Source organism: Loxodonta africana, chromosome 25, assembly GCF_030014295.1.
Source record: "Loxodonta africana isolate mLoxAfr1 chromosome 25, mLoxAfr1.hap2, whole genome shotgun sequence".
Classification (NCBI taxonomy): domain Eukaryota; kingdom Metazoa; phylum Chordata; class Mammalia; order Proboscidea; family Elephantidae; genus Loxodonta; species Loxodonta africana.
Window position 1 is genome coordinate 6,324,179 of NC_087366.1, and position 14,467 is coordinate 6,338,645.

The window sequence follows — 14,467 nt, forward strand, 5'->3', positions numbered from 1 at the left end:
GTTATTATATAAAAGAAGACAACATTAAAATAATAAAAAGGGGCTAAGAAATGTGATCATACACCTTCCATTTGGAGAAGAAGATACAGAAATACAAAGAAATGAAAGTTAGTTTTAAATTTAGAAAAACGGGGGTAAATAATAAGGTAAACCACAAAGGACACAATCTATCCTACTAATCAAAATAAAATACAAGGGAAAAATGTAGACTCAGCAGAAACAAAATCAACAATGAATATGAGGAAAGGACAATATATAAAGAAAATCTACTCAGCACATAAAATCAAGTGGGAAAAACAAATTGTCGACACACAAAAGAAGACATCAAAATGATAGCACTAAATTCATAAAAAAAAAAAATTCATACCTATCCATAATTACCCTAAATGTAAATGGACTAAATACACCAATAAAGAGACAGAGTGGTAGAAAGGATTAAAAAACAAGATCTGTATATGCTGCCTACGGAGGCACACCTTAGACTTAGAGACACAAACTAAAACTCAAAGGATGGAGAAAAATACATCAAGCAAACAACAATCAAAAAAGAACAGGAGTGGCAATATTAATTTCTGACAAAATAGACTTTAAAGTTAAATCCATCAGAAAGGATAAGGAAGGACACTATATAATGATTAAAGGGGCAATACACCAAGAGGATGTAAACATATTAAATATTTATGCACCCAATGACAGGGCTACAAGATACATAAAACAAACTCTATCAGCATTGAAAAGTGAGATAGACAGCTCCACAATAATAATAGGAGACTTCAACACACCACTTTCGGTAAAGGACAGGACTTCCAGAAAGAAGCTGAATAAAGACACGGAAGATCTAAATACCACGATCAACCAACTTGACCTCGTAGACATATACAGAACACTCCACCCAACAGCAACAAACTATACTTTCTTTTCTAGTGCACATGGAACATTCTCTAGAATAGACCACATATTAGGTCGTAAAGCAAGCCTTAGCAGAATCCAAAACATTGAAATATTACAAAGCATCTTCTCTGACCATAAGGCCATAAAAGTGGAAATTAATAACAGGAAAAGCAGGGAAAAGAAATCAAACACTTGGAAACTGAACAATACCCTGCTCAAAAAAGACTGGATTATAGAAGACATTAAGGATGGAATAAAGAAATTCATAGAATCGAATGAGAATGAAAACACTACCTATCAGAACCTTTGGGACACAGCAAAAGCTGTGCTCAGAGGCCAATTTTTATCAATAAATGTACACATCCAAAAAGAAGAAAGGGCCAAAATCTAAGATTTATCCCTACAACTTGAACAAACAGAAAGAAAACAACAAAAGAAACCCACAGGCACCAGAAGAAAACAAATAATAAAAATTAGAGCTGAACTAAATGAAATAGAAAACAGAAAAACAATTGAAAGAATTAATAAGACCAAGAGTTGGTTTTTTGAAAAGTCAACAAAATTGAGAAACCATTGCCCAAATTGACCATAAATAAATAAATAAATAAACAGGAAAGGAAGCAAATAACCTGAATAAGAAATGAGATGGGTGATATTACAACAGACCCAACTGAAATTAAAAGAATCATATCAGATTACTGTGAAAAAGTATACTCAAACAAATTTGAAAACCTAGAAGAAATGGATGAATTCCTAGGAACACACTACCTACCTAAACTAACACAAACAGAGGTAGAACAACTAAATAGACCCATAACAAAAGAAGAGACTGAAAAGGTAATCAAAAAACTCCCAACAAAAAAAAAAAAGCCCTGGTCCAGGCAGCTTCACTGCAGAGTTCTACCAAACTTTCAAAGAAGATTAACACCACTACTACTAAAGGCATTTCAGAGCATAGAAAAGGATGGAACACTACAAAATTCGTTCTATGAAGCCACCATATCCCTGATACCAAAACCAGGTAAACACAACAAAAAAAAGAAAATTATATACCTATATTCCTCATGAATGTACATGCAAAAATCCTCAACAAAATTCTAGCCAATAGAATTCAACAACATATCAAAAAAATAATTCACCATGACCAAGTGGGATTCATACCAGGTATGCAGGGATGATTCAACACTAGAAAATCAATCAGTGTAATCCACCACATAAAACAAAAGACAAGATCACGTGATTTTATCAATTGATGCAGAAAAGGCACTTGACAAAGTTCAACACTCATTCACGATAAAAACTCTCAGCAAAACAGGAATAGAAGGAAAATTCCTCAATATAATAAAGGGCATTTATACAAAATCAACAGCCAACAGCACCCTAAACGGAGAGAGCCTGAGAACATTCCCATTGAGATAGCGAACCAGACAAGGAGGCCCTTTATCACTACTCCTATTCATCATTGTGCTGGAAGTCCTAGCCAGAGCAATTAGGCTAGATAAAGAGATAAAGCACATCCAGATTGGCAAGGAAGAAGTAAAAGTATCTCTATCTGCAGATGACATGATCTTATACACAGAAAACCCTAAGGAATCCTCCAGAAAACTACTGAAACTAATAGAAGAGTTCAGCAGAGTATCGGGATACAAGATAAACATACAAAAATCAGTTGGATTCCTCTACAGCAACAAAAAGAACATCGAAGAGGAAATCACGAAATCAATGCCATTTACAGTAGCCCCCAAGAAGATAAAATACTTAGGAATCAACCTTACCAGAGAGGTAAAAGACTTATACAAAGAAAACTACAGTACACTTCTGCAAGAAAACAAAAGAGACTTACATAAGTGGAAAAACATACCTTGCTCATGGATAGGAAGACTTAACATTATAAAAATGTCTATTCTACCAAAAGCAATTTATACATTTAATGCAATTCCTATCCAAATCCCAACGACATTTTTTAATGAGATGGAGAAACAAATCACCAACTTCATATGGAAGGGAAAGAGGCCCCTGATAAATAAGGCATTACTGAAAAAGGAGAACAAATTGGGAGCCCTTACTTTACCTGATTTTAGAACCTATTATACTGTCACAGTAGTCAAAACAGCCTGGTACTGGTACAACAACAGATACATGGACCAATGGAACAGAATTGAGAATCCAGACATAAACCCATCCACATAACAGCAGTTGATATTTGACAAAGGCTTCAAAATAGTTAAATGGGGAAAAGACAGTCTTTTTAACAAATGGTGCTGTCATAACTGGATATCCATCTGCAAAAAAATGATACAAGACCCATATTTCACTCCATGTACAAAAACTAACTCAAAATGGCTCAAAGACCTGAATATAAAATCTAAAACAATAAAGATCATGGAAGAAAAAATAGGGACAATGTTAGGAGCCCTAATCCATGGCATAAACAGTATACAAAACATTATAAAGAATGTAGAAGAAAAACTAGATAACTGGGAGCTTCTAAAAATCAAACACCTATGCTCATCCAAAGACCTCACCAAAAGAGTAAAAAGACTATCCAAAGACTGGGAAAAAGTTTTTAGCTGTGACATTTGTGATCAGCACCTGATCTCTAATAGCTGCATGATATTGCAAAAAGACAAATAACCCAATTAAAAAATAGGCAGAAGATATGAATAGGCACTTCACTACAGAAGATGTTCAGGTAGTTAACAGATACAAGAGGAAACGTTCACAATCGTTAGCCATTAGAGAAATGCAGATCAAAACTAGAATGAGATTTCTTCTCACTCCAACAAGGCTGGCATTAATCCAAAAAACACAAAATAATAAATGTTAGAGAGGCTGTGGAAAGATTGGAACACTTCTACACTGCTGGTGGGAAAGTCAAATGGTACAACCACTTTGGAAATTGATTTGGCCCTTCTTTAAAAAGCTAGAAATAGAACTACCATATGATCCAGCAATCCTGGTCTTTGGAATATATCCTAGAGAAATAAGAGCCTTCACACGAACAGATATACGGACACCCATGTTTATTGCAGCACTGTTTACAATAGCAAAAAATGGAAGCAACCAAGGTGCCCATCAACAGATGGACAGATAAATAAATTATGGTATACTCACATAATGGAATACTACAAATCGATAAAGAACAGTGAGGAATCTGTGAAATATTTCTTAACATGGAGGAACCTGGAAGGCACAATGCTGAGTGAAATTAGTTAGTTGCAAAAGGACACATATTGTATAAGACCACTATTATAAGAACTTGAGAAATAGTTTAAACTGAGAAGAAATCATAGTTTTGTGTTTAGGAGAACAGGGAGGAGGGGAGGGTGGGAGAGGGGTATTCACTAGATAGTAGATAACTACTTTAGGTGAAGGGAAAGACAGCTCACAATACAGAGGAGGTCAGCACAATTGGACTAAACCAAAAACAAAGAAGTTCCCTGAATAAACTGAATGCGTTGAAGCCCAGCGTAGCAGGGGCAGGGATCTGGCGACCATGGTTTCAGGGGACATCTAAGTCAATGAAATCTATTAAGGAAACATTCTGCATCTGCTTTGAAGAGTGGCATCTGGGGTCTTAAACACTCGCAAGCAGCCATCTAAGATGCATCAATTGGTCTCAACCCACCTGGATCAAAGGAGAATGAAGAACACCAAGGACACAGGGCGATTATGAGCCCAAGAGACAGAAAGGGCCACATGAACCAGTGACTACCTCATCCTGAGACCAGATGAACTAGATGGTGCCCGGCTACACCGATGACTGCCCTGACATGGAACACAAAAGAGAACCCCTGAGGGAGCAGGAGAGCAGTGGGATGCAGACCCCAAATTCTCGTAAGACCAGACTTAATGGTCTGACTGAGGCTACAAGGACCCCGGTGGTCATGGCCCCCAGACCTTCTGTTGACCGAGGACAGGAACCATTCCTGAAGCCAACTCTTCAGACATGGATTGGACTGGGCAATGGGTTGAGAGGGATGCTGATGATGAGTGAGCTTCTTGGATCAGGTGGACACTTGAGGCTCTGTTGGGATCTCCTGCCTGGAGGGGAGATGGGAGGGTAGAGGGGGTTAGAATCTGGCTAAATGGACACGAAAGTAGAGAGTGAGGGAGAGAGTGGGCTGTCTCATTAGGGGGAGTGTAATTGGGAGTGTGTAGCATGGTGTATAAGGGTTTTTGTGTGAGAGACTGACTTGATTTTTAAACTCTCACTTAAGGCACAATAAAATTAAAAAAAAAAAAAAAAGTTGGAATGCTCCCAAATAAACATGTTTCCAGAATATGGGAATATTCTGCATGATTTAGTTTTTTTAATCTCAGATCCTAGAATCTGAGAATAAGATGAAAATATTTATTACTAAATACCAGTGCAAATTTTGGCAATGTAAATTATTCTAATATTATGTGCCTGCCATTAAATTAGAATTTAGTTAGTACAAAATTGTTTTGTATTATAAAAATAAAGTATCTGAAGTATAGGATAATTTTATTTTGGCTGATTAGAACAATATGGAATAATAGAAAAACATGGACTTTTGCATGGTAATTCTATTCAGCTATATGCATCCCTTCCTAATGGAATCAGCGTTGCTGTTCCGCAAGGCATGCTGTGGATGAATTCAGGATGGACTCAGGCTAAGGTACAACACTGGGAGTGGCATGCCTGGGCCAGCGGACAAGGCCAAGGAATGCCTTAGCAACAGGAAGAAAACATCTGGGCCTAGATGTGAAGTTCCTGGAACACTGCCCAAGGATGTGGGAGAAAAACAATGAGCCTTGGTCCCAGCTGGAATGGTATGTAAGCTTGTGTACCTTGCTAGGTGGTTGTGGAGCACTAAACTGGTCCAGCCACCACCCTGGGCCACAGTCTTATAAGTAAGCTTTCCAAATAAACCATATGTCATGATCACTGGTTCCGGAGTCTTTCTTGGTCTCTTGGAGATGCGGCCGACCTTAGGTTCAGGTGCCGCTGGGTTGTTACACAACAACTTTAAAGACAGTTATTCATTAATTTCTATTTAATTTCCTTGCTATATGGCTGCGTAGAAGTCACTTCAGTTATCTGAGCTTAAATTTCTTCATGATTTTACACTAATAACACCTGTTTGCCCTGTTCTTTAAAGGATCATATGAGATAACGGATATGAAACTAGTTTATAAGGTGTACACACCAGCCTCCTAATTAGTGGACTGAAAATCAGAACACCAGCTTCAAGTCCCAGCTCTTTTAGCTGGGTGAACTGGGAAAAGTCAGTATGTCACTTCTAGTCCATGAATGTCTCAAATTCTCACATGTGCAGTTCTCCAAGTGTGGTTCCCAACCTACAGCATCGGCATCACCCGTGAACTTTTGAAAAATGCAAATTCTCAGGCCCTACCCTAGGCCTCTGGAATGAGAAACTTTGGGGGTGGACTCACGTCTGTGCTTTAACAGGCCTCTGGGACAACTTTGATGCACCCTAAAGTTTAAGAACCACTGAACAAACAAAAAAAAACCCAACAATACTACCAATCTGGAAAGCAGATTTGATAATAATCATTAGAATCACCTGGGATATATTTATGTGCCCACCCAAGCTAATTAAATGAGAATTTCTGAAAGTGCAAGTCAAAGCCCCAAGATTTTTTAAAAGTTCACAGTAATGTTAACTAATGCGCATTTAGGTAACACTAATTATTTCCAGAGATGTTATACATAGCCGGATTTGTAACCTGACCCTATGAATGCCGGTAAATTTCCATTAGTCCTTAGACTAGCCCAGGCCAGATTTGGCCCGCTCCGCATGTACAGGAAGGCGAGCGATGACCAATAATTGACCTCAACAGAGGGCACAGCAACAGGTGGAATGAATCAGAGGAAAATCATCATCTGGACCCTATTCCGGAGCTAGAGGTCCTATAAGAAACATTTCATCTCCTATTTTCTGGCTGCCTCCTAGAATTGTCCCTCCCCAGTATGCCTGTGTGGCCGCCATCTTGCTGCCCAAATCACACAGAAGCCCTCTTTCCCCATAGCTCAGGGAGTAGTATCTGAGGAACTTCTTTCCGAATCCTTGCTCTGTGCATTGCAATAAATTTACTTTCTCTTTCTCAAAGGCCAGTGTCCAGATTATTTGCAGGTCTGAGTGTGCCAGACAAAGACCTACCTTCCTACGTTCCATTACCAAGTCACTTGGGAATTCCCTCCAGCTATCTCCATGCTATGAGTCGGAATCGGCTCAGTGGCAGTGGGTTTGGTTTGGTTTTTGGTATCTTCATGCTGGAAACCCTGGTGGCGTAGTTGTTAAGTGCTATGGCTGCTAACCAAAGGGATGGCAGTTCGAATCTGCCAGGCACTCCTTGGAAACTCTATGGGGCAGTTCTACTCTGTCCTACAGGGTTGCTGTGAGTCAGAATCGACTTGATGGCACTGGGTTTGGCTTTGGTGTCTTCACACTGGTTACTGCATGTATGTCGATTGTCCAAGACCACACAGCCCCCCCGGGATTTCCGAGACTATCGTGTTTCCCAAACTGGCCAGAGAGATGTGTGTGGAGTCTCAGAACCCTGGAGCCAAAAGCAATACATCCTTAGATGCATTGCCCAGTCCTCCCTGCCCTATTCCTCTCCCACAACAAATTTAGCCACTGCTCCAGAAAAAAAAATAAACTGATTTCTTCTCTCTTCTCTCCATAGGTGCTTCTGCCCTTTTCTTTGGGAACTTTAGGCTTTGGGAACTCAAAATCCAGATAAGCAGCTGTTGTCTTCAATAAGCATCTACTTTCTATGATAGGATAAAACCTCATAGACAAAGTACAAAGCCTGAGAACGACAGACACTCATCGGCATCAAAATGAATGATCATGAAGTATTAGTACGGGTAGTTCTCTGTCTTCAATGAGGCTCCATTCCGAAGACTCCTTTGTAAGTCTGTTGTGACACAAGTAGAATGCCTTTTTTTGGTTGTTTTTAGTTTTTATTATTATTTCCTTTTATTATGAGTATCTTTATATATCCAATCTTTGAATATCTGTGAGTGAATATCTGAGAATGAGAACATCAGCAAATTACAAGCTGCAACACTGTATGTAGGACCTGTTACAGTCATGCGTCACTCAACATCTTCAATATGTTCTGTGATATAGGGTGTTATGTGATTTGGGCTTTGTGTGACCACCATGTTATACACTTAGCAAAGCAACATGGGATACTGTCGTGTGCCTAGCAGGGCAATTACTTTATATACAAGAGACAGGAGATACATGTGTTGGGTAGGGGAAGCTCTTGCATTCCTTGCATTTGCTTAGCTCCGATAAGCACGTTGTCCGATTGAAATTTCTGAATTCTATTATAGCCTTACGGAACCAGGGGCAATATGTGGTGGGATGTTGCCTGAACAAACATTATGGACACATGTCTGGTGACACACACGCACACAAAACAGACGATCAAAAGCACTGTTTATCATAATTTGAATATGTCATAAGTTCAGGACTACCTGTATAGAGTACTAGTTTAAACCAAATGTCTAGGAAAATTAGTTAAATGATTCGGGCTGCTTTTCTCCATTTAAAAGTGCAACTTGACTCAAAGTGTAATGCAACAGACTGAATGTCATATTAGGTTTTAATGTAATTTTAAATTAAATCATTTATGTTTAGTGTAATTATTTAGCAGAAATAAAATCATTAGCTGTATGTAAAAAGAAAAGTATTTGCCTAAATCAGTTAAGTTGTTCAGTGAACTGACCATTTAACCCACCTAACGCCTCCTTGCCACCGCCACCACCAGTTGCCTTTGAGAGGACTCCAATTCACAGCTACCCCATATGCTGCAAAGGAGAACCAGACTCCACAGGGTTTTCACAACTGGGACTTTTCAGAAGCAGATCTCCAGGCCTTTCTTAAAAGCCACTTTTGGGTAGATTTGAACCACGAACATTTTGGATACTAGCCAAGCCCTTTGCCATTTGTGTCACGCTTCTCAAACTGTCTACGTGTTAAGGGTATGAGTGCTTATGTGTGCTAAGAATATGGGAAGTCGCCCAATAAACATGCCACATCATTCTGGCGCATCAATTTTTATGCAGTGATATGAGTGGAAACATTTAAAATGAGAGGGTAATACGGTAAGAAATGTCAGATTTAAATGCATTACAGAAACCTCATGCTTGTGTAGATCACTTTGAGCTTTACCACCAATCCTTCTGTTTATCTCCAACCACAACTTTGTGCTCATATTTACTTTCCTTTATCAACAGGGGGAGCCCTGATGGTGTAGTGGTTAAGAGCTCAGCTGCTAACAAAAAGGTCAGCAGTTCAAATTTACCAGTGGCAGTTCTACTCTGTCCTATAGGGTCGCTATGAATTGAGATCGACTTGGTGGAAATGGGGTCTGTAGCTGTATCAATACGGTACATATATAGAAAAATATGAGGTCTCTACTCCATTTAACAAAGAAAATGAAGTAGAGGAATGATTTAATTATAGAACTCATACAGAATATAAAGAAGTCTGTGTTTGAACTATCAGGATAGTTGAGGTCAAAGAATTATAGTAATAATTGCTTAAATCCTTCACCTAGTATACATGAAAAATAAACATCAATTTCACAAACGTCAGCTCTAATCTGTTAGTAGAATAGCAATGCTAAATCAAAATGCTATCTCATAAAAACATGGGTGATGTATTTTCTACTATTTCAATTAGGAAGCCAAGAATATAATAGTATAAGCAGCACTCTCTCTCTTTCTTTCTATATATATATACATGCCATCAGGGTCACCATGAGTAGGAATCAGCTCTACAGCAATGGGTTTTTTGTGGGAGGGTATACTGTGTGTGTGTATATATATATATATATATACATATATATATATATATACACATACTGTGCTCCTCAAACTGCATTTGAGAAAAAGTAAAAAAGCAACTTATTTTCTGATAAATAGAATTAATGCAAATGAACATGCAACCCAAGAGAACCAAAACCTCATTCTTGCAAAACTTCAACAGATAAAGTATCCAAAAATTTGCACTAAATACCTGAAAAAATAATGCTAATAATTGCTTTATGCTAGTGTTAAATCATCTCAAAATAAAATTAAAAACCCAGTGCCATCGAGTTGATTCCGACTCGTAGTGACCCTATATGACACAGTAGAACTGCCCCATAGAGTTTCCAAGGAGCACCTGACAGATTTGAATAGCCGACCCTTTGATTAGCAGCTGTAGCACTTAACCACTACTCCACATTAGGAGCATTTTAAAAGCTAAGGGATAATCAGTTAAACAGTCTGATGTTATATAAACATCACCTAAAACTTCAGAAAAGAATTATATAACTTAAAAATTGATAGTGTTTTCTGAAGGAATCTTTAGATTATATTTATCCAAAGAGTGAAAATCAATATGGCTCCTGACTTATGGGAAGATATTGGTCAATTAGTGTATTTAATGTATTAAGGATTATATGCAAAATAACTATTCAGTCAAAATTAAGCATCTTTAAAGTTATTCTTTTGTGGTTGTAGTTGTTTATTTAAATCTCTCATAATTTTAATTTTTTCATTTTAATTAATGAAAGAAATGGCCTTGGTGATAGTAATGACATGGGAGATCTCATGATAGAATTTTGTAAGATCATGAACTTATTCATTGGAAATACCTTTCTTCAACAACATAAATGGTGACTATACATGTGGGCTTTGCCAGACGGAATACACAGGAATCAAATCGACTACTTTTGTGGAAAGAGACATTGGAGATGCTCAATATCATCAGTCAGAACAAGGCCAGGGGCCAAATGTAGAACAGACCATCAATTGCTCATACGCAAATTGAAGTTGAAGATGAAGAAAATTACAAGTCCATGAGAGCCAACGTACAACCTTCAGTATATCTCACCTGAATTTGAAGATCATCTCAAGAATAGATTTGATGCATTGAACACTAATGACTGAAGACCGAAGGAGTTGTGGGATAACGTCAAGGACACCACACATAAAGAAAGTAAAAGGTCATTTTAAAAAAAGGAGAGAAAGAAAAGACTAAAATGATGTCAGAAGAGACTCTAAAACTTACTCATGAAAGAAGAATATCTAAAGTGAAAGGAAGAATAATGAAGTGAAAGAGCTGAACAGAAGAATTCAAAGGGTGGCTCGAGAAAAGAAAGTACAATGAAATGTGCAAAGACCTGGAGTTAGAAAACCAAAAGAGAAGAACACAGCATCTCTCAACCTGAAAGAACTGAAGAAAAAATTCAAGACTCAAGTTACAATATTGAAGGATTCTATGGTAAAAATGTTGAATGATGCAGAAAACATCAAAAGAAAATGGAATGAATATGCAGAGTGACTGTACCAAAAAAAATTGGTTGAGATCAGAAACTGATGCTACTGAAAGAAGTCCAAATCGCACTGAAAGTATTTGTGAAAAACAAGTTTCCAGGAATTGAGGGAATACTAATCGAGATGTTACAACAATTGGATGCAATGCTGGAAGTGATCGCTGGTCTATGCCAAGGAATTTGGAAGACATTTACCTAGCCAACTGACTGGAAGAGATCCGTATTCATACCCATCCCAAAGAAAAGTGATCCAACTGAATGCAGAAATTATTAAATAATATCATTTATATCACATGCAAGTAAAATTATGCTGAAATAATTCAACAATGGTTTCAGCAGTACATCCACAGGCAACTGCCAAAAATTCAAGATGGATCTAGAAGAGGAGGTGGAATGATCATTGCTAATGTCAGATGGATCTTAGATAAAAGCAAAGAATTCCAGAAAGTTGTTTACCTGTGTTTTGTTGACTATGCAAAGGCATTTGACTGTGTGGATCATCACAAATTATGGGTAACATTGAGAAGAATGGGAATTCCAGAACACTTAATTGTGCTTATGCAGAACCTGTACGTAGACCACAAGTCAGTCATTCGAACAGAACAAGGGGTACTGTGTGGTTAAAATTAGGAAAGGTGTGTATCTGTGTTGTATCTTTTCACCATACTTATTCAATCTGTATGCTGAGCAAATAATCTGAGAAGCTGGACTATATGAAGAAGAACGAGGCATCAGGATTGGAGGAAGACTTATTAACAACATGCATTATGCAGATGACATACCCTTGCTTGCTGAAGCACTTACTGATGAAATTCAAAGAGTACAGCTTTCGTTATAGATTACACTTTAACAAAAAGAAAACAAAAATTGTTACACCTGGACCAATAAGAAACATCACAACAAATAGAAGAAAGATTGAAGTTGTCAAGCATTTCATTTTAGTTGTATCCACAATCAATGCCTATGGAAGTATGAATCAAGAAATCAAATGATGTATTGCGTTGGACAAATCTGCTACAACAGACCTCTTTGTTAAAAAGCAAAGATGCTACCTTGAGGACTAAGATGTGCCTGACCCAAGCACAGTATTTTCAATTGCCTTATGTGCATGTGAAAGCTGGAAATGAATAAGGAAGACTGAAGAAGAACTGACACATTTGAATTATGGTATTGCCAAAGAATATTGAATATACCATGGACTGTCAGAAGAACAAACAAATCTGTCTTGGAGAAGTACAGCCAGAATGCGCCTTAGAAGCAAAGATGGTGAGACTTGTCTTATGTACTTTGGACATGTTCTCAGGATGGACAAGTCCCTGGAGAAGGACATTATGTTTGGTAAAATAGAGGATAAGCAAAAAGCAGAAAGACATTCAATGAGATGGATTGACACGGTGGCTGCACCTATCGACTCCAACATAAAAACTATTGTGAGGATGACACAAGACCTGGCTGTGTTTCGTTTTGTTGTACATAGGGCCAGTATGAGTTGGAATCAACTGGATAGCACCTAACAACAGTAACAACATATACCTACAAGACTGGCAAAGTTCAAAGAGTTTACTGTTATATAATATTGGCAGAAGTAAGGAGATATCAGAAAGACCACCAAATTGAACAACTTCTATATAACATGATTCAGCAATATCTATCAAAATTAAAAATTTGCACAACTTTGACACATCAATTTTGCTATATTTTTTATCTTACAAATATATACACTTGCATATGTACAACATGAAATATGTACAAGGATATTCATTTCAAATTAGTCATAACAGCAAAAGACTCAATGTTAGTTTAGAATTTCTAAATTGGTATTAAATGGCAAATTTACCTTTACCTCTCCCAAACAATACAGTTTCTGAATAGTTGATGTCATGTACAGTAAACAACTCCAATTTTGAAAATTCTGCTATTGCAGCATCAGGTAAAAACTTACAGCCATTATCAGATCTATGTAGAAAGCCTTTCTGAAGAATTCACCTTCTTTTATTTTCTGAATTATGCTACTTTTGCTTTAAAAACCTTCTCTAAGATAACATGTCAATTACTTTGGTTATTGACATACAGTAAGAGGAAATGAGCCCTGGTTGATAGCGCTAGAAATTGATAGTTTCAAATTTTTAACTCAGATTACAGCTTCAGAACTGCTTTCAAAGGGTGATTTTATCAAGCCTCTTAACCTCTGGATATTTCATTTCTAACAGTGTGACTGAAAAATGTACCATCCTCCAAGGGGATATTATGAGCTGTCCTTAATTAATGTTTTGTAAGGCACTTTGAGATTTTGTTTGAATGGTGCACCATCAATGCAAAGTATCAGTAAGTGGCTTCAGAGGTGGCCAGGAAGGAAGCGAGTGAGCAATTTACTTGTCCTCCCTTTTTAATCAGCCACTGACTAATTCTGAGCTTCTCTGAGAAAGGTAAACTACCAGAACCTTGCTGTGCTTCAAACATCATAAATCCACAAATTTGTGAGTGCACCTCAGCCACTTTATGAATTTATTTTGACTGTACTTCCATGACATATGATCTTTGGTGTCTACTACTAAATAACACCTCACAGTTGTTAATACTGACTAATGTCTAACAAAAGCATATATTCAAGTGTATTTTCAGGAAAAAAAAAGTTCAGAGCAATTTTTTCATTACTGTCCAAGAAAAAATATTTAATTATGACCTCCAATCTGCTGCTCTTCTCTGGTATTGTTAGTTTCTATGACATAATTGCTCTATACTTAATAAATTCCCTGTTAAATGGTGGAACTTTGTCAAAATTCACATGCTCACAGGTCAGTTTTACTGTTATAATTGTTTACTTTCATGTACTCACTGCTTGTAAATTTAGAATGATGTGTTTTACTTAAGAAAATTAAAATTAAAAAGCATTCAAACATAGTTCTGATCATAGAAATAACATGTTGCCAGTGTATTTTGAAAAATATTAAGCAAATGTTTTGCCTACAAATTTCTGGCAAAATTAAAAATGTAGCAGGAAACAATGGCAAAAAAAAATGCTCAACTTCAAAAGCAAGACCCTATTTTAAATTAGTCAAATAAAAATTGAGACAGTGTTTCTGGCAAATAACTTTATAGAAATCAAAGAGAAATTACTTTCTAAATAGTAATGTTTTGTATTATCGAAAACTGTCTTTTAACATGAGAAAATTTGATGTTAGTAATAAAATGGAAACCCTGGTGGCGTGGTGGTTAAGTGCTATGGCTCCTAACCAAACGTTCAGCA